Source organism: Vidua macroura, chromosome 4 (genome assembly GCF_024509145.1).
Source record: "Vidua macroura isolate BioBank_ID:100142 chromosome 4, ASM2450914v1, whole genome shotgun sequence".
Lineage (NCBI taxonomy): Eukaryota > Metazoa > Chordata > Aves > Passeriformes > Viduidae > Vidua > Vidua macroura.
Genome location: NC_071574.1, coordinates 44146052 through 44165308, shown reverse-complemented (window position 1 = coordinate 44165308; position 19257 = coordinate 44146052). Strand labels below are relative to the sequence as shown.

The window sequence follows — 19257 nt, the reverse complement described above, 5'->3', positions numbered from 1 at the left end:
TCAGCCTGGTATGTGTTTAGCCTTAACTGTGGAAGCCACTAACACTTCTGTTTTAGCTGTAAAATTTAAAACACAGGGAACATGAAATCAATGACAGTACATGTTTATCATTCAATACAAGCCACCAAACCTCACTCACAAGTGCTACTACCTTCTATGTAATTTTTACAACTAAAGGATTTACTTTGAAGTACTTTTAAGCAAAAAGCTTGAGAAAATGCTAATAATCTTTTCAACCTCTAAAGTAAAGAATAAACTGCAAGCGTCACATTTAAAAGCATGTTTCTATGTTTATGGAACAGACAACTTCAAGTAATAAATCTGGGAAGTTATTTGGTGTATACAACAACTTACACTAGGGCATAGTAGAAAGAAATATACCCCATAAACTACTTACTTAGCACAAGCACTACTTAAAAAGCACAAGCCTTTCAAAAGAGACAAGTTGAGTCTGAGTTAGATTAGTCATCAAAAGCTCTCCACAGTGGCATACAGCAGAGTACAGCAATCAGTGGGAGTAAGGGAAGAAGAACTAAAACAAAACAAAACCATAGAAGCCAGATTAGAGAGAGTCCTCTCATGATATTTCAACTTTCAAAGATCAGCTCAGCCACGCAGCAATAAAAGACTCAGGCTTAGGAATTTTCCTTAGACGCTCTGCCAGCACTGCATCAAAAATTCCCTGCATGCTACCAACACATTCAACAGGTTTGACAAGGACTTCACAAGTTTGACAAATGCTATTTGTAGAGAAGTCTTTTCTGTAACACTTCAGATCACGTTCACACCGAGGGACAAAACCTCTAGCTAACAAAATAAGCACACCTTTGCCTGGCCAGGGCTGAAGTCAGAGGAGGACGAACTTAACTCACTTTTTTTTGCAACTGAGGAACTCAGAAGACTTTAAAACCACAAAAGCTGTTTTTGTAAAGCTGTGGGCTACCACAACTCAAATACAGTGAGGCTACAAAGTTACTTCAGAGCAATTGCTGAGCCAGGAGCTCCTGCAGCCTAGTGCCATTAGTGCTGTAGGCACAAGGCTCCACAAGGTGCTGGGTGCTGAGAGCATACAGGTGGGGCCATGGCCAAACATTGACCCATTGCTCCAGGTCACAGAGAAATATACACACACAAGCAGGTGTTTCCCCCCATGGTCACTGTCCTTCTCCTGTGCATAAAAAATTACAACATACAGTTCCCTGGAAGAGAATTTAATACTGAAAAGTCTGCAGAGCAGCTTGGATAAATGTAATCTTAGCCTACCTTCAGACAGCCTGAGAAAATAACTGTTGTTTGGAAAAGTCATATTGCAACACATCAAACAATTATTCATTTTGCCTTATGGAACTAACAGTTCTCCCTCACCTTTTTTAAGTGGCATAAACTACAGTCCCTTAACTCCTGTCTGCTACAGGCAAGTAAAGGTGAAAATGGTGCTTCCAAAAAAGTGAAGACTTTCCTGTACTAAATTAATTTAATCACATCACAGAATTAATCTGGAAGTGTATAACTTGCTGCTAAACCTATTTACTCTAGGTTTCTAAATTAATTCAGCATTGCAGGAATAGTGGGAAGAGATAAAAAAAGAAAACTAGAAAACATTAGTTATATGAAACAGTGTTAAAGTTAGTTTCACTCTCTGAAAGTATTTCTTTCCTTAGGGTATAAAAGAGTTGCAATAAATACAAACAAGTACATTTTAACAAAGTCAATTTAAATGTGAAATTATCATAGTTATATTAAGCTTCACAGTAACATATTCATAATTTAAATTAAGCCATTTGAGTGCTATGTGCTCACCGACACTTTTAAACACAGACAAACCACTACTTTTGGGTACACAGATTTAGAGCTGAAGAGTTAAACATTTCAGAGTAATTCCTCTTTTTCAGTGAGAACTTTCTCCACATTCATTTAATTTATTCAGTTCAACATCTGGGTTTTCAAGCTATAAGGAATGAAGCCAACTGAAATCTTTTAAAAGATCACAAAATTAAACACCTTTTTTCTAAAGCAACAACCTCCAATATTTCAGAAACAAAGTTATGAATCTAAGGTATCCAGTGGATAATGTGCATCCAGTTAGTGATACAGAAGTATTACAAGAAATGATGCAATTATCTTTAATTTTAAAGTGAGAATTGATAATGCATCATTATGGAAGAAGGCACAGAGCACCAACTCACTCTTCTGCCTATAGAGAAATAGGTGACAGCTGTTATATTACTAAGACATCCTTTTAGCAATAGAGGCTAAATTAATAAAATGATTGCTCTTTGAAGAGGAAACAACTCTTTCAGCTATCCCATGTTCTTGGATGACAACCTCTCTATACCAATAAGCTTTTTAGCATTTAAGTTCTTCAAGGTGTCAAACTAATTTGGCAAATCCAAGTTTCTTTCTGCCTTGCAAAACTTAAGTGGATGGCAATAGGCTTTGAACTCCATTTAACAGACAGCATACTACAGCTCCATAGAGTTACCAGTGGAAGAATCTGATACTGGAAGAGCCAAGACTTAGGCACTACACAGTTTGTCATTGAGATCCCATCTCACAGCCTCAAATACTGACTACCAGTTCATTGTATTTACCATCAGAAAAACACTATGTCAGAAATTTAATAGAAAAGTAGAGAGTTGACCATCTGCAGAATAGGAAAAGCTGTCTCCAGGCTATAATCATCAAGGCTGAAAGAACTGGGATTATTCAGCCTGGAAAAGACTTCAGGGTGACCTAATTGCAGCTTTCCATTACTTGAAGGGAGCCTACCAGAAATATGGAAACTATTTACAAGAGCATGTAGTGACAGGCCAAGGGGGAATGGTTACAGACTGAAAGACAGTAAGTTAGATTACACATTAGGAAGAAATTATTTACTGTGAGGGTGGTGATGCACTGGAACAGGTTGAACAGAGATGTTGTGGATGCCTCATCCCTGGAAGTGTTTAAGGCCAGGCTGAGGTGAGGCTTTGAGAAACCTAATAAGAGATCTAATCGAACATATCCCTGCTCATGCCAGGGGGGTTAGAACTGGATGACCTTTAAGGCACCTACCAACCCAGGCCATACCATGATTCTGTGATCTCTGAGAGAAAAACAAAAACAACACGCAAAGACGCAGAAATCAGAAGGAACTACAGCACTAAGTATATAGCTATTGACTGAGAGGATATTCAGGCTGAAGAACCTTACTCTCAGCACCACAAGCATTCTGCATTCAGAATCACTGGGTGGTGAATCCTGCTGCTGCTCAGCTGGCGCAAAGGACAAGGCAGGGTATGTTAACCATAGCCATCTAACAGCCACGTGCTAACACCACCCCCAAAATTAAAGCAACACCAGCGGAAGCTTGCACACACAGGCCCTTTTTCCCCTGCTGTGCCAAGCCTGTCTCATCATCTCACTTTCCTTGGTCCCTAGCTGAACTTGTTATGGCTTGATTATGACTTCAAGGATTTCTTAAAAGCTACTCTTTAAGGTTAGTCAATACTGAGCTCTGGACTGATGTTTCTACTTCATTACTCCCCACTTTGCCCATAACAGTCTCTCTCACGGAGATTAACATACTTTCTCTCTATTTAAATACATCACAAATATCTCCCTGTAAAAAAAGCGATCACCAACCATCTGCTCTCCTTTTCCTCTCCTTCAGAACAGATCCAAATTTATCTTCTCTTTGACCTATCCATTAATATTTTGTAAACTGATCAAATCTGCAATCTGCGTGATTTCCTGAATAGGTTTTTCTAATTTCTTGCCTACCACTTTTGACCGCTAGATTCTTTTCCCTAAGGAAAAGTTTTCCTACACTAAGGATGTTAAAGAGTACTGCAGGAGCAAGCTGAGGAACAGATCACTGTAATCTTCTGAGAGTTAAGCTGATAGTTTGGACATATTGTTCTCCTTCATCTAATTTAACACATAAGGGGTAAAAAAGAGCCTTTTTCTTCAGAAATAAGATTTGAAAATTTCATATTAAAAGCTCCTACTGCAAGTTTTCTAACTGAGGTATTTAGTGTGTTATTTCTTGAATGAAACACAGATTGTCCTTCTATAAAGCACTCAAAAGTAAAACTTTTCTTTGTCTTGATCTTCCCTTTACCTCTGAACCACCAGCAGAAAGAGGCTGGTCTATGAAAAGCAGTCTGTCTGTTCTCCCTTCTTGAAATGGCCTGTGAAACAGTTACTTAAGTAGAAATTTCTTTTTCATTTATAAGGAAATCACCAAATACATTAAACTGTGATAAAATCGTCTCCAACTACTGACATAAACGATGTAGAAGAGTAAGTAGTTCATACCAGTTTTAGAGTTGTAGCGCTCATGTGGAGGATGCTTTTTGGTACTGTGCAGATTTCCTAATCATTTACCAGGGGACCCCTCTTTTGGTTCACATAAATTACATCATAGTATGTGATGTATGAATTCTGTGCTGGACATTTGCAGTATCATTCCTTTCTCTATGATGCAAACATGTGCTCAAGCAAATATCTAATACTGGCCCAGACAATTTCACTTCTGTGCTGTAGTACAAATACCACACAACCAGAGTTTAGCAAAATACTAGCTTGTCTGTGAAGTTGTTGCAACTTAAAATCCTTCTTCCATAGGCTTGGACTTATGGAATTTATAATTATTTTCATTAAGAGTTCTAAAGTGTGAGGTTTTACATCTATACATGTTGAACAATTCACATATTTGTTTAACTTGAACATGAGATTTGTAAAAGAAAGCATGATGAGGAAAGAAAATGTCTCCCCTGTCCAGCCCAGCTTACCTTAGCATGCCTTGAACACTGCTTCGTTCTCTCAACTACAGACAGCATGCAGTCACCGGTGCAGAATGTGAAGAAAATGAGAAAATCCTTGTGATACTTGGCAGAAAACCTGGGTTTGCATCATTTGGCACGAGAGGCAAGAAACACTCCCCTGAGTGGGATGCTTTTAGCAAACTTCTTAGTAAACTTGATGTCAGAATCTGACTGGATTAGAGATGCAGTCTCAAGACCAAAGCTCATACCTCTCTTCCAGGCACTGGTAACCCAGTCCTCTGGATTAAGGGAGAGAGCCCTAGAGATGTGAAGAATGCCAGGTGCACTTGCTCTTGCCTTTCTTCTTTAACTTCTTCTATTTCAAGTCGTAAGTATCAAGACTCCCAAACTAAGCTTTACACACATCAAACCTTTGTTTAACCCTTACGTTGGAACCCAAAGAAAAATAACTAAAAATAAAATAATCCAAATTTAGCAAGTTACCCGATTTTCAACAAGTTTAAAATTACTTTATGCAGAACTACCCTATAGTAGAACTTGTTTATACTGGACTTTGATCCACAGATGAGTGCTACCACTTAGCCTAAGAACTTCTGTAAAAAGTTCCAATAACAACTGTAAAAATTGCCCTCAACTAAATAGAAAAAAAGCAGTCAGATATTGCTCCTTTGGGATAATGCTGTTCAGGATTAGGGTTAAACTATAATCTTTCAATTTACCAGATCACTGCACTATTGAGTAATTTATTTATTTTTTTGGCTACCGAGGGAACTGTTTGAGTTTCAGGTTAAGCACATTCTGTTCCACTTAAATGGCAACATGCCAAATCCATTTAAATATTTAAACATTAACTTCAAAGTCACTGGTTTGTAGGAAGCCAGCCGTTAGTCCAGAGGGATTAAATTTTTCTCTAGGCAGTATCATTGAGTACAAAGGCCATTCTGCCTCCTTCTGCAAGCGATTTCTGGAAGAGCTGAAGAGCATAGAAAAGATACTACAGCACTCATAATCACTTCAATGACAGACTTCTTTGAAAGAGCGGACAGACACATGTTATTTGACATTTTCCCTTTTCAACATTACAGACTCACCTTCTGTGTTTAAAAATGCTACTCTTTTGCTGAATGAAAAAATACAGGGTTGCTACAGTTACTCTTAATAGTTTTATATTGTATGGTTATCCAGTTATTCAATGTTACTTTGAGGCACAAAGTAAGATGAATTTGCCATCTAAGACTTCTCTTCAACAAAAATAGAAAACAAAATACACTGAAAGACTATTAACTGTTAAGAGATTCAAGGATCTGCCCGTTTGTACACTGTTCCAAGTGTTCACTCATAAGTAAACAGATATGGGATGGACATGAATACTGCATTTTTAAATGGTTTGGGTTTTTTTTTTGTGGGTTTTTTTGGTGGGGGGTCGGGGGGCAGGGGGAAGATGATCATCACAGGAAGTTCAGGGAAGGAGCCAGCCCACGACTTTGCAACTGTGTTGTAAGCCATCTTCTGCTACCTGCAGACCATGATTAGTCCTGGAGATTGAAAAACTTAATTCTCTATAGCATCTAACTGTATTCACATTTGACAACCACAAACGTACCTTTATATGAAGCCACTGGTTAGCAAAACAAAATACCACCAACCAGCCATCAAGTACACACTGCAACTGATTTTTTTTTTTTCCTAGAAACCTCTTCCCCCAGATTTTTTTTAAGAACAAAATTCTAGGTTGCCCCTCTACTGGAAGCTTGCATTCTCTGTGTTTATAAATAAGTAAGCAGTTTGTAACAGCAGCTTTATTCTGACACCAATCAGAAAAAAACATGCACTAAATATAACTTGCGTAGATACTGTGGAATGACCTCTACAGAACCAGACATCTTTTATCAATGATATGAACCCCACTACAGATTAGAGAACAGAAATATTGATCTCAAGGTTTGCCACAGTTTCTACATAGCCTTCAACAAGAAAACTGAACAACTGGAAACATCTGAAAGCCTATGAAGGAGTGACCTTGTAGAACACAAAGCTCTTCTGCTTATTTTACGCTGAAAATAGCCCATTGCAGAGGAAAAAACACCCCCATCACACAGGCTTACTATATTTAGGTGACACCTTACCAACAGGGTAACCCCTAGGAGAGTAAAGGCTGGAGGCATGCCCACATGCCAAGCTACACCACTGAAGTGTCATATGTTCTGCTGGGAGAGCTGCTCTAACCACTGCAGTTTCTTACCTTTACTCTTCTCAGTTTTGAGTACATTACAGTTGTTACTTTCAAAGCTCCACAGCGCTCATTTTGTCTAAAAAGTGCATTTTTCACAAATGTGTGTTTGTGACTACACATTGCTGTAGTGTAAAGCTTACACACCAGCACAACAGTGCTGTGACCTGCGTGAGGGCAGCAGTTCAACTTACTGCAATACAGTTAACTGGGCACCAAGGGGAAGAATTACAGTCCTGATTGCCACTAGGCTGGGACAGGTGGAAAAAGCCGAATGCTTAAAACCATTCAGAGACCCCAACTAACATGACATGCACCAACACCACATGCTTGAAGCACTGGGCCAACAGTCATCTGGGCAAGCAGGGAAACTAGTCCAATACAACAACAACAAAAAACATGCTCAATACTTTTTCTTGTTGAAGTAATAGCTAAAGCTGCAATATATCTTTCAGCAGAGGCAGCTTGTAGTAAGACTTCAGAAGGTCTAATGATACAGCCTCTGCATGTAGGAAACTGAAGATAACTCCTATTCAATTATCACCTTGCAATTAAGGTATTAAATGAACTACCAGCTCAAGCTGACTGAAATTTGGAGCCAGACTTGCTAACTTCTTCAGTGTTGAGATACAGCTTGATTAAAGCAGAGAAGCATAACTAAATACTAGTTATACCCAATATGACTATTATGAAACATATAACACAGAAGACTAGCTTTATGGTATTTGACTTTGGAGCCTACTTGCTGAGCAGTAGGACACTTTATTACACAAAATCTATGGCAGACAAACCCGAACAAGTTCAAGGCATGGAAAGAAAGGTAAAGATGAGTCCTAACCACATACAGAAACTGCTCAGATATCTTGATCTGTGTGCTTGTGCAATATAGCAGAAGCAAGCTTTTACCACAAGCAGTATACATAATGAAGTGGTTGTCCAAAAGCATGTCCAATCTCCTGAGAAAACTGCCAAGCTCACAAGGTTTGTATTATCTGTTATTAGAATATCAAGGATCTACAGAGCACAAAAAATCCTTAGGTGAAGCAGTTGTCTGCACAACTCCAAATCAGAAGCTATTCATTACACGAGAGAAGAGCAAGAACATTCATTCTGTTACTACACATTCAAGCACACTAAAGTAGGTGACCTTCCCAGCTGCTTGACAAGCCTCTGCCTTTGAGTACATTACAGTTGTCCTTCCAGGCAGATACTGAGAGTGCAAACACCTAAAGGCATCTAACTGCCCAAGGCCACCAACCTATGCTGATTACAGAACCAGCCTTTATTATCTCCTAGCATCAAGGTTCTGGCTGATTATAATAATGTGTCAGGAGACAACACCCAGACAGTTCAGTTTCATAATATTCAACTTTAACAATTCCTCAACAGGTCATATGAATTGTTTATGACAATGAAACAAAGCAGAGGAAACACAGATGCACTACAAAGAACATCCGTAGTTTTGAGATGCTTCTATACTGAGACAGAAGTAAGGATGCAAACAGAGCAAAATATCCAAGGAATTCCTTTCATTTAGGGAAAGCTTGCAAAGGAACAACTCCAGCAATCCACCTGCAGATACAAATAAATCCACCTGCAGCAACAAAAAAAATTACTCTTACAAAATCAAAAAAGCATTAAAAAGTACACAGTAAGTAAGTAATCTACTATGTGATATGAAAATAATTCTCAGACAATTCTGACAACAAATTCATTAAATCAAGTCACATGTTATAATACATATGAACAACAAATCATACCAACAGATTTTATTTCAGCCCCTTCATGCTATTGATGGCAGCTGCTGCTAACAGAGACCTGAAAAGGATGAAATTTCACAGACAACAAAAACAGTTCATGTTCCTTGCACACTTCTTGAAACATAAAGGAGTATGAATAAGTTCCATAAATTTGGCTTGTAATGTTAAATGAGGAGCAAATAAAGCATATAAAATAACATTCTCTTTGGTGGAAATCTGCAGTAGACTTCAGCTCCTGCAAACTTACACCTGAAGTATTACTGAGATGATACAGCACCATATAGACTGCCCACTTAAAAGTATCTGGTAGAGAGCACACCTGAAACAGGGAGTTGTTCAGATAGAAGTAACACAAACAAACACCAAATTTCTGCAAATTTTTGTTAATACCTTCTAGATATCTACAATGTAATAAAATGGTCAAGTCAGCATGGACGGCGTCTTGCAGAGGTGAAACTGGCAGACAAGCCATGCAATTAGGTAAGATTGCAACAGTGGAACAGCCATCAATAGGCTTCCCAAGATTAGATAGCAGTCGCAGAGCAGTGGCTTTAAGACCCTTGATGACTAATGGGAGAAAAGCAATAACCAGTGCACACATCAGATGAGAGTGCACTGCAACAGACAGAGCCTCCTTATGCTGCCAAGAACTGCTAGGCCAGTACATCCAGAAATGGTGTGCATCACAAAGCCATCAACCAGCAGCATCCAAGGTGAGCTGCCCTGCAACTCAACATGGACACAGTGGAGGCAGCATCAGTGCTTCACACGCTTAGACAGCATCAACAAAGAAGCCACATAACCATTAAGAGCTTCAGCCAGGAGTCAGAAATAATCACATACACAGCAGAACTGAAAGATTAATGTCCAGAAGGTGGAAAGGAACATTTCAACACAAGCATTCCTTTTCTTCTTTTTTCTCCTTCTCAAAGGAATAACCAGAAAGAAGTGGGGAGACAAAAAGAAACACACAATAATTCAGTAATGGTTTGAACATCAGCACATTTGCAAAACTAAAAGATGTCAATCCTCTTAGAGGCAATCATGAAGTCCACATGCAATGATGGACAAAGCACCGTCTAGTTTCAACCAATGCTTCTACAGAAAAAAACTCAAACCAAAACAACAAAAAAGCAGGACAGGATCACCTGTAGCAAACTGCACTGAGCCTTACATGGAGAACCTGTATACATCATCAAAGAAAACAGAGGAGGCTTTCTCAAGCAACTTTCTCAAGTTGTCCAATATCCACAGAAAATTTTCTTAAAAGCCAGGTTAGATGTCTGAAGATGTGCCAAAAAACAGTATGAGAAGACAGTTTCAGTGCTAATTTCAGAGAAGAGCTAAACAAGCTACTCCTTCAGTCCAAAATGTTGAGCATAATGCATACTCCCAGGAATTAAGATAGATGATAGTTTTTACATTCCACAAAGTGACAACCCTAATACTGCATACACCTTGCTGCAAGAATTAGTTCTTCAAACAACCCATCCTTTCACCCTAGTGGGTTTTGGGATTATTTAAGCTTTAAAGTGTTTAGTTGTCAGCTCCTTCACCAACAAACATCAGCTTTCAGACAAATGTGGGCAGTAAATCAAGATGCAACAACTCACTTTTTATTACATTTAGTTCTCCAGTCTCTGGGAAAGTTATACACTGATTTAATGATGGGACTGTATTTTCTGAAAACTGTGATGTTTAAGTTTGTTAACCTCAAAGAGCACAATTTAAGTATGAACAAAACCAACGTAAATCCACAGAAGGCTTAACAAATGTTTAAATACAGCCTAGTAATGAAGACATTAGGGAAGTTCATGCTTTGCAACAGGTAAAAACTCCATCAATAAAATACCAGAAGAGTTTAATCTCCAAGCGACATCATTGCAGATGACATGACAGTCCAAAAAGCACGGCCTGCGGCAGAGAGGAGTGTTGAAAGCCTTTCAAACTAAATGTCAAATTATTCTTCAGTTTTTCCCACAAGAACATCACAAAGATTCAAGAGGACAGCATCCTGACACCATTAACGTTTTATGCTGCTTTGTAAGTTAAATGGTGAATTAATATTGATATAAATAATCCTAATATTGGGATGCATGCTGCATATTTGTTTTCTGTACCAACCATTATCTCCCAAAATGAATGCCTACCCAGGTTATTTCCAAATGTTCATGGTGAATGTCTTTGCCATGAGCTGTCTTTTTAATTGAGCAACTTTAAGGCCAAGATAGACACAGGAAAACTACCTGTATGAAATACTGCCACTACAGAGAAGTGACATTAAATAACACAGAATTCAAGACATCAAAAGTAATAAAATAAGCAGAAGAAAATAACCAAAGCAACTCAGAGTGAAAAATAGATTCAATTTTGACAATTTCCAATCAAACAACCCTTTATCAGTCTCTAAAACTGGACACCCAGTTTAAAAATAACAACAGCTCTGTATTGCTGCTTTTGCTCCATACAGTAGAAGTTGTACTGACCACTGCAGAGCACAGGTTACCAGAACTCCAAAATTTTTAAATAAAGCTTGCAAAGACAGACTTCCAGTTTTATATACTGCATATATGCCACTTTTCTAGAGAATAATTTTTAATCAAGCTATTACTTCTATCCACTAAGCAATCTTCCAGTTTTTCACCATTTACCAATATACCACTAAAAATAGTCAAATTTCATGCTAATTTCACCCAGCAAACTTGGAGATTTTCCCCCCTGAAACTAAAAACAATGCTAAGGACATCTGACGCATCAGAACTTCATACAGCTGGATGAAATTACAGGCTCACGGGAGCATATGAGAATATCTTAGAGCAAGAGGCAGCATTCAGAAAACTGCAGAACTATAATCTTCTTGCAACTCACAGCTGCAACAAAGAGCTATGGACCTGCTCAGGGACAGAATTAATCACCTGATCAGACTCATTTTAGAGGCAAGGGCCACCAACAGCTCACTTTAGATCAATTTCCTTGAAGATCTCAGTGTTTCATCTGAAAGAGTTCTGTACCAAAACCAGGTACAATTGCCAACTAACTTCTATAACAACACTTGCCTATAATCCTGTAAATGGCTCACCAACCATCCCAGTTCAAGTTATTTATTTCTTTAAATGAAGTTATTTTCTAGATTACCAAAATAGGTTACAGAACCTCCAGCTACAGATTTGCAAGAGTCAGCTGTACCCTGCCATGTCTGAGCTGATCTAGCACAGGCTGTAGTCCTACTTCAGTTTGGAGGTTGGAAAAAGGTACTTCCCAGGCAAACTGTAATTCTGTAAATTAGAACACTTTTTAAAGAAAAATACAAACCTGAGGAAAATATTATGAAAGTACTTCCTGACTTCCCTGTTAAAGTCACATCACTGGTATTTCAAATACCTCTAATAATTATAGCAAAAAAAAAAAAAAAAATCACTGCCACTAAAACATTTGAATAAGATATTAAGAGCAAGCAACTCAGACTCTGTCCAAGAACTGATGATTCTTGTAGACTATGCATTAAGAGGATGTGCACCATGTATAAGCCAGCACAGCAGCATCTTCCATTTATACCTCCAATTTAAAAATGGTCTCACAATAGTCCAACAATCTTACCTTTAGAATCCTCAGGTAAGAGTAATCATATTTGATGCACTAGAAGCACACAGGTAAAGCACCAAGTAAAATAAGAAAGGCAGATCCACATTAATTGTGAGAATGGGCACACAAACCATAGCTAATGGACAAGTCATAGTCTTCTTTGTTTAACAACAGTTTATTCATCAGCCCATAGTCTTTACCACAATGCTCTCAGACTGCCCAATGGTATACTGATCCTTAGTTCCCAAACCCTCCTGAAATGATGGTGCAGCAAAATCCTCATATTTTTTAAATTCTTCAGTCCAGATTATTCAGTCTGCTGCAATTCAACACTAGAGGCATGACAAGGCAGCAGCCTCAGCTACAACTCCAACAGGGGATGAACAGAGGCAAAACACAGTCTCTAACACTTGCAGCACCAACTACTCACACTCATCCAAGAGCACAATCACACTCTTTTAGGAGCCCAGTGATGTTAATAATTTCTTTTTTGGCCAGTTGCATAGGTTTACAGCTGATCTCAGAAAAAAGAAGCACCAGTTCAAAAATCACTCCATCCAGACCTCACTGGTGTCAGCTAATGCTATCAAACTGAACTAACAAGCCCAAGAACACACTATATGGACCTCATACATTGACAGGAAATCGGGGAAAAAAACCCATATAATGTATCTACAACCATATTTTTTATAGTAATGACAATTCCTCCTTCAATACTATGGTTTTGCTTGAAGAAGGCTTGTCCATTTCTTCACTGACATGAATGAAGCAGGGAAACTGACCCAGGAAGAAAGCTTTTCCTGTTTCTTCCTGTTAGACACAGTACAGAGAGTACAGAGTGAAAGATATTAGTAGAATGAAGTGCTACACCACACACGTTCCAACGGTTTTACTCCACCTCAGGGATGGATGTACAGCTGATGACCACTGTCATTGAGCACACAGACAACCTCTGTATGCACACTCACAGGGGTCTGCACTAGAACTAGTGTAGGTTACAATATCCCAACTCCCAGTGCCTTGAGTGCACTAGTTTCATTTCTCTCCACAATTATCATATTGCAATCTTTAAATCCGTAGTTATTTTAAATGCAAAAATGAGCTACTTTTCACTTTTTAAAATAGTTATCTAAGATTGCAAAAGAAAAAGAAATATGAAATGTGTAAGTGTTTGAAGATTGCTGAGAGCACATTGGCAACTTAGCCAAGTTGGAAGGGCTCAAATAAATTCTATGGCGAAGCCAAACAAAATGACAGACACTAAGGGAACCATCTAAAGAGGAATGACAACAGAGACTGGGGAGTCAATACAAGGGGGCAATTCACACATCACATCAAAGTCATCCACTAAGAGCAGCTTCAGTTTTTCCTGATGCAAAAACTAAATAGAGTTGTAACTAAAGCAGTTTGAGTTAACTTAAAAGGATTAATGCAATTCATTCAAGGGAAGGAGAAGTCCATGAAATAAAACTGAAGTCAATATAGGTGCTAGGGATGGGGAAAAAAGAAATTTCCCACTGACATAACTTTTTGGCACTGAAAAAGCCCACTCATGTAGAAAACTACAACTCATAATTAATATTTTTTTTTTAGTTGGAGGACACAAAATTATCAACTAGCACTGACTTTTTCGTTAGATAATAAAGCATATCTATGCATAGCATACTCTGTGGAATCATCTCCACAACAACAGAGAAAATAGGAAAGCCAAAAACAATTCTTCCCATGCCTCCATCAGAGCAACTACTGAGTCTAAAAACATCTTTGTACGTAAATCAGGAAAAGCAAAAAACTCCACAGTGCAAGCATTCCCTTAAAAAGAAGTAGGCTGTTATCATTCTCACGTTAATGTTTGCATAGAGCAAACATAGTACAACAGCCAGTTCCACAGCACAAACACTGAAGAAGCACTAATTCTTGCAATCAAGTAAAGCAGAATAAAGAGCTTAACTTTTCCAGCCTTAACTCCAAACTACTCCATAGAATGAGCATTTCACAAACTCACCAGGTAATCCTCTAAATTAAAGAGATAAAGGCAACTAAAAATGCTTGATTTTCCCAATTAAACAGTAAATCAGGATACTTCATGAAACTGAATTAATAGAACAAAGTGACTGGAACAGAAACAGGGACTTAGGGCAGGCAATCACTTCAGCAGCTTCTGTTGAATCATACATACCACACGTGGCACTTCTGACCACATAATCTGATCTCTCATCATCAAACAATCAAAATACAGCAGTGATACATTTTCACATCTTATATGACTATGTAATATGCCACATTTCTATACAAAACATATACATTTATACAATTTACATATACATTTATATATATATATGTATAAAAACATAAGTGTTTTTATTTTTGTAGTTAAAAAAAATAACTCCCACACTATCAGCTGGCTAATCTGCATTCCACAGTTCCTATTACTATAACTGCTAATCTTAGCAATTATTTGCTAGATTGTTGAGACCATTAGTTATCCGACATGTTAAATCTCAGCTCAATAGTAAATCCTACAAGATTTAAAAGAAAAAAAAAAAAGCCTCCTTAGAGTTGACATTTTTGTACAAGAATTTTGGCTCTGCCTACAAAAGAAACCCACTTCTAACATATGTGGTTGCAGACAAAAGTTTGAAACCACAAAATACAAGAGTTAGAAACAGAAGTTCCAAATGCATTTAGAGTGTCATTACTCTGTCAAATCTTGACTTTTTCAAGGGCTTGACACTGCACTTCTGCAGCTAGTCAATTCTCAGATATTGATTTCAGCTGTAAGTAAAACACATGAGAATAAAGAACAATTATGCATCCAGCAGTAAGTACTGAATCACAACTGCTCAAAAATATCATGAAACACAATTAAGGGGTTAGCTACCAGAAATTTAACATTTGTTCAAATATTTTCAACTTATGGAATCATTACATACAGAATCATGCTTACTCTGAATGGAAAATCATGTTAGGTAAAGTTTTAGCATCAGATTTACCAGATTATGATCACTGTTTCAGCCACAGCTCTGAAGCAGACTGATCTCAGCCAGAAGTCAAAGCTTTGCAATATTTTAAAAGTGACTATATGAATTTTTAGCAGAGCCTTGCTAACCACATGTACAATTACTCCATAAAAACGGAACTCAAATGCAATCTATTGCTCACCCACGATAATTAGCACTAAGAGAACTAAGTTAACCCCAGTGGCTGGTGTGCTGTCACGCGAGCCAGCCGCTACAATGCTGCTCTGCAGTTCCACCAGACCATGGTGCATGTCACGAGGAATAAACAATTTTTAATACCAATCTTATTTAGCAATCCAGAGAGGGAGATCCATCATATTAGTTATCACCATCCACTCTGAAAATCTTAGTGATATAAGTGATGAAGGTTAAAGCTTTTCTATTCCCAAAATTAAAGTTTCACTATATGAAAAGCGTCTAGCTTTCCTGACTTTAGAGAGAGGTGCTACTGTGTACTGAATTAATTCAGAAAAAGAAGAAAGAAATTGATTACCCATTAATATATATTCAACAGCGCAGGTATCATCCAATTTGTCAGACTTAGTGCTAACAATATTTTACATTATAGTTACTCTAAGACCTTACAATGCATAGGCAATGACCAGTAATGATTTCTTTTACCTAAGTGAAAGTCATGTATCTGCCAGTGTGAGACTTCACTTTTCAGATAATCCCCCACTGTGAGGTTTAACCAGCTGGACTGTCCATCATATCACAAATATAAAGCAAACAAATAATAAAACCGAAGTACAGGCTTAAACCCCACGGCAGAACATCACCTACATATCCTAACCAGAAGGGGATGCTCAGTTCTCTGCTTGGATCATGCACTAGAAAAACAGAGTGGTAGGGTGTTTTCACGGGGTTGTTTTCTGGGCATTTCTTTGTTTTGTTTTATTTAAATATCTGCACCCTCTCGCTTTGGAACAATGGTATCAAGTTAAAGCTCAGTGTCCTTTTCAAAGTCTGGTTCTCCTCTCCTTGCCAACCTTGTACGGTATAAATAGCAGCAGAAGAGCAAGCATTAAAAATACTCTTTTAAAAATCTCAGGAGTTTTCATGCTTGTAGTGCAGGACCAAAGCACTCCGGGTGCACAAGAGCAAGCTGTAGCACATTTTACACATATCAAACACGGTGTCAGTGTTCATCTAGATAGAAAAAAAGAAAATAAAAAGCTGCGACAGCCATATACAATTTCCGTATCTCTCAATATCGAAAACTCCAAACACACAACTCGGGCCCGCCGAAGCTGTGACCCCTCACTCCAGGGGAAAGGCCCCTCGGGCCGGGCCCCGCTGCAGCCGCACCTGCGCTGCGCCCCGAGGCCGCGGCTCAGCCTCACCTCTCCGGGGCCGCGGAAACGCGGCGGGCGGCAATCGCCAAAGAGAACAGAAGGAAAGTAAGCTGGAGCAGGACGGAGCGGCGGAGTGACCCGCTTCCCCCGCCGGCACCTCGGCACCCGGACAGCCCCAGCCGCGCTCCGCTCCCGTGCCCCGTTATCCGGCCACCCTGGGAAGTCCTCGCTGAGAGAGCGAGGAGAGAAAGAAAAGGAGGGGAAGAAAGGGGAGCACTCACACTTCTGTAAAAGACAGTAAGTCAGTACTTACAGCAGCACGCACACACTACCCCTCACTTGTAGATCGGCGCCGCTGCAGAAAACTGCACCGCGGCCGCTCTCGCCGCCGGCACCGCCTCCCCTCCGCCCCCGCGGAGGCCCCGGCAGCGCCGCGCCCGCACCAGCCCGCCCGCTCCTCGCCAGCGCCGCCGGCTTGGCGTTCGCGGCTGTCCCGCCCCGGGCTGCGCCCCTTCAGCAGCCCCGCGCCTCCTCCGGGCCGTCCAGTGCGAGGCGCCGCCGCCGTGTCCCGGGCGCACCTGCCCCGCAGCCGCCCCCCCTCACCTGGCGCTGGCCAGGGCGGCGGGGCCAGGCCGGCCCTGGGCGATGCGTTTATCGGCGGGGGGGCCCGGCAGAGCGGAGAGAGAAGCGCAGGTAGCCGAGCGGGGGAACTGGGTCAGCGGCTAAAAATACCGCACGGGATGGAGGAGGATCCGGCCGCCGCAGCCGGGGAGGCGGCCGCTCCTCCTGAAGGCTGTCAGGACCGGGGGAGCGCAGGTCTCGGCGGATGGTGGGCCCTGGCCGAGCCGGGGCAGGCAGTGACCTTGCTCCAGCCGGGCAAAGTGCGCTGTTTCAAACTCGCAACCGACAGCGACAAAACCTGCCTGGTCTCGTTTCAGTTCCTAAACCGCGTGTGGCTTCACGGCCGGCGCGCGGGGTGAGAAGCCGCGGGATGCCCCGGTGCTGGAGAGCCGGGCTAAATCACCCGCCCGGGGCAGCGCCTGGGCCGGCCGGGCCGCATTCCCCCGGCAGGGCCCTGCCCCCGCCGTGCCGGGCTGCCATCCCTGCCGCCCCGGGCTGCTGCGGCAGGCGGCTGCCTCGCTCGCTCGCGTGCCCACTGCTGCCGGCCCGAATGAGCGAGCGTGGAAAAGAAGTTTGTTCCTGCGAAGTTCCTGCAACCTATTGCGATGCCCAGGGAGAGAGTCGTGGTGGAGTCGTCGCCTCCTGGAGATGCTTAAGAGGCGCCTTGATCCGGTGCCTGGTGATCGGGTTTACTGGTTACAATGGCAGTGCTGGGTTGACAGCTTGACTTGATGATCTTAAAGGTCTTTTCCAACCTCGAGGATTCTGTGAAGTCAGCTGAGAGCTACCTTAGCGAAACAGTGTGTAGCAAAACTAAGGCAATGTCTAGGTTACAACAAGAAGCCTCAGGAAGTTCAGGCATAATTTTCTTGATGGCCTAAGATGTGCAATGACAGTCTAGGGCTAAGTTTGTGTTTATGCAGAGTGGTTTATAAACATAAACCAGATAGAAAGTGTGTGAGTTTAGTGACTGGCCACAACATTAGACTCTGTCATAACTCCTTTTAGCATTCTGTTCGTGGTATTATTTGCTGCCACTTCTTAGGGCTCAGCATCTTGGATTTCAGTGGTAGTAAGCCAGCCGTTCCCTCCAGGATCTGTCTACTTGGATTTCAGTGGAGAAAGTTCATATTGTGGTAGTCTCCCCGACCCAGTGGAGTAGCTGCTGGAGATTTGGCACTAAAGTTATGTCTTCACAGTGGTGGCACTACCCATAATGTGAAGCAGAGAGGAAAAATCTTTTACTCATCATTGCAAAGCTCTAAGAAGTAAATTATGCCCATGTGATTTCTAGGGAAGAGAAGCTTCCAAATGCCAGCAAGGTTGGAGACGCTTACCTGGCATGTCTGGTGCATGAGGGCACAGCTGCCCTCAGGCTCCCTGTATGCAACGTAGGAGTCTGTATCCAGGACAGATTTGGTGACTCCACAGGAAATGCTTTCTTGACATCAAGCTAGTTCCCTGACCTTCCTCTCTGCCCTCCTCTACTGTATACAGTTGCTGGCTATTTATATATGTGATGAATATGATTCAGAATTAAACATGCCAGGAAGACACTGCTTCTTTCAACCTAATAATTAGAAAAGGAATACAGCATGATTGCTTTGTTTCATCACCACATGAAAGAGAACTATTTATTGTGGTTGGCTTAATAGTAACAAACAAAATATTTTATTCCCATCCATGAAAAGCAATCTAGTGTGTCTTTATGGGCTTCATCCAAAGCGTTCTGGACTCAGTACTATTATGTATGGGTTTTCAGTTAGCACGTGACTGCAAATCTAGTAAGCTGGATCAGAGCAAGAGTGCTTTTGGGCTACAATGCTGAGCATTGTACATAACTTGAGCACTCCAGAATAGTCTGTGTGGTGCTTCAGACCTTGGGAGGCAAACACTTCAGTTGCACAGCTGAAGCACCCTAGCATGAATCTACTGCTGTGGCTGAACGTGTGGAGCAAGGCACATAGTGAGATTTTTGTG

At 40.8% G+C, this 19257-nt stretch overlaps 1 protein-coding gene across 2 annotated transcripts in view; it reads right to left on the bottom strand.

Moving 5' to 3' along the window:
- Positions 1-17498, bottom strand: part of MTUS1 (microtubule associated scaffold protein 1) — a 115860-nt gene extending 98362 nt beyond the window's left edge. Inside the window, exon 1 of one of the 2 annotated variants that reach the window (XM_053976754.1) lies at positions 17260-17498. The gene's annotated coding sequence lies outside the window, so the exon portion shown is untranslated. The remainder of the gene's footprint in view (positions 1-17259) is intronic. The other variant, XM_053976753.1, reaches the window with a different exon arrangement.
- Between the last annotated feature and the right edge of the window lie 1759 nt (positions 17499-19257).